Source organism: Vombatus ursinus, unplaced genomic scaffold, assembly GCF_900497805.2.
Source record: "Vombatus ursinus unplaced genomic scaffold, bare-nosed wombat genome assembly UNPS02009205.1, whole genome shotgun sequence".
Classification (NCBI taxonomy): domain Eukaryota; kingdom Metazoa; phylum Chordata; class Mammalia; order Diprotodontia; family Vombatidae; genus Vombatus; species Vombatus ursinus.
The window spans coordinates 39,338,153-39,340,692 of record NW_020948983.1 but is presented as its reverse complement, the minus strand read 5'-3'; the positions used below and the strand labels follow the sequence as shown (position 1 = coordinate 39,340,692).

Sequence of the window (2,540 nt, the reverse complement as noted above, 5' to 3'; positions counted from 1 at the left end):
GGTGTTTTGCTATTGTTCTGACAATAAGCCTTTAAAAAATCTTCTAGCTAAACACTTCACAAGAAATTTACCAGATTCTAAAAACTGAATAAATTAAGGGTTTGTTAGTAAGGCTAAATTCTGAAAGGAGTGCCTAATCTGATTGTTTTGACTAAATTGAACTGTTAATTCAGTTTGTCTATATGAAGCTTAAATAAATGTTCCATTCAATGAGTACCATTGATCTTTATTACTCCTAAGAAGTTCTTAGGACAAACCTACTTCTTAGGATAAGCCAAGATCCATCCTGCTTTGCTTCAGGTCAATTGGACTAAGTGTCTAAGTGATTTAATTCCTAAAACTCCATTTGAGGAAAGTTCCTCAGCTGAATCCAGTTTGGTTTTTGTAACATTTGTGCAAGTTGTCTCTGACAAATATTCCCAGTGAAAAAAGTGTAATGTGTGCCAATTAAATTATCTTTTTTTGGGGGGGGGTTGTCCATTTAATTGACATTATTTTGATAACATCAGCCAGATTTACACAACAGCCAGGCTCCTTCCTCATCACAGACTTCACCCTTGGCTTTAGCCTCATTTGGGTTCCGTAGATGTTACAGACTCACAACCTGCACTCACAAAGCACAGAACCACAGGGAGGGAAGGCAATAGGACTGCTGCATTTTAGGCCATTTTCTTTCAGGGCATGGCAGGGGGAGCTTAAATGGGGGGTTCCAAGGAATTATTCTGGGGATAGGGAGTGTGATTAAAGTGAACTTAACAAAATAAGACCTATAAAGGGGAAGGGAACGATCAGGAGTGTGCACTACTCACTAACTTTTTGTTTTAAACCTGAAGAAAAACTGAAGATTTGGGATAGATTTGGGCAAGAAAAGAAAACACCATGCTTTGAGGTGGACTGAAGCAGGGATTTTTAAAACAAAGAAATCAGAAGAACATCTTAAAATTTTAATCTTTTCTTTACAGTTTTACCTAGACCACTTTTTTTCTTTTTTAGGCAATTGGGATGAAGTGACTTGCCAAGGGTCACACAGTTAGTAAGTGTCAAGTGTTTGGTCTGAGACTGGATTTGAACTCAGGTCCTCCTGACTTCAGGGCCAGTGTTCTATCCACTGCGCCACCTAGCTTCCCCAATGTGCATTTTTTTTTTTTTTTCCTTTTCAGTGAGGCAATCGGGGTTAGGTGACTTGCCCAGGATCACACAGCTAGTAAGTGTCAAGTGTCTGAGGCCAGATTTGAACTCAGGTCCTCCTGAATCCACGGCCGGGGCTCTATCCTCTGCACCACCTAGATGCTCCCCCAGACCACTTTTGATTAAGAAAACTGTAGAAAGTTAGTAACTGCCACAAGTTAATGCCGGGAAGTGGCCCCTGTCAATTTCCCAAAGAGTCCTGGTTGTGGGATGTTGGAAATACACTGCTCTGGGTCTCCATTCATTCTTGTTGGAATCAATCATGGAAGATTTAGTCCACAGGTCGCTTTTCCCTTGTATTTCTTTGTAAACTCTTCATCGTTCTTACAGATTTGTTTATGGTCCTTAGAGTCCTCTTCAGCTAGGTCAGCCCAAAGGGGGTGCTCAGTCTGGGGGTCGTTCACCAGTGCTGCGAGGGACTGGATGACTCGGTCAGTTTTGGTTGCTGGCTTCCAGTTTTCATTACTAATTCTAGCAGACAGATCTGCCTTTTTCATTGATATTAGGGTGGTAAATCTTTGTTTTAAAAGTAATCTTAAGTGGTTTGAATGGATACTCTGCTGGGAAGTTATTTCAATTCCGAAGGCTTCCTTGTCATGTGGAGGGTTGTCAGGAATGATGAGCCCTTGCCAAGTCAATAAATTAGCTTCATCAACCTGGATGTCATGGAAGTTTTTCATCCCACCCTTGTGGATTTCTTCCAGCTCCTTCATTAGCCTCCTGCTGGCCGCCATCTTGGATCTGGTGCTGATGCTGTCCCCTAAATTATCTTTTTAACTCAACAAACATTTAGTAAATTACTCCTTGAGGATATAAAGGCAAATAGTCTTTGTGTCAAACCACAAAATAGTTTCTGCCCTCAAGTAGCTTACATTCTGAGTTAAGCATGTATATTGATTCCACAAATGGAAAAGTAAAAGATGATATTATGATATAGTCAAAACATGATTTTTTTTTTTTGGTGAATTTGGACAAGACCAGGTTTACAGGATGTGAAAATAACTGGTTATTTCACTGAAAATATCATGTAATAAGCAGCTGATTAATTCATTTTAATATTAGTTTGGGGTATTTCCATTTTTTAAAGCACATTCTTAGATTACAAGGAATAATAATACTAGGCTTCTGAGAGGTAGATGCAAAGGGTCATTAAAATTCAGAATTAGTTGTAAATATTAAAGAATAAGTCCTCAAAAAAGAAGTTTTCTTTGGTCCTCTTGATATTAGATATTAACCTATCCATACTGCAGAACTATTTATATTCACATTAAGAAAAAAAAAAAACTTGAAGGCCAAGACCAGCTGTTTAATCATTATTTTTACATTAGCACCTGTTGAATTAGTGGCATTAG

At 38.7% G+C, this 2,540-nt stretch overlaps 1 pseudogene; it reads right to left on the bottom strand.

Annotated features, from left to right (window-relative positions):
* Nucleotides 1-1,459: 1,459 nt before the first annotated feature.
* On the bottom strand, nucleotides 1,460-1,922 carry LOC114035401 (annotated as a pseudogene).
* Nucleotides 1,923-2,540: the final 618 nt, after the last annotated feature.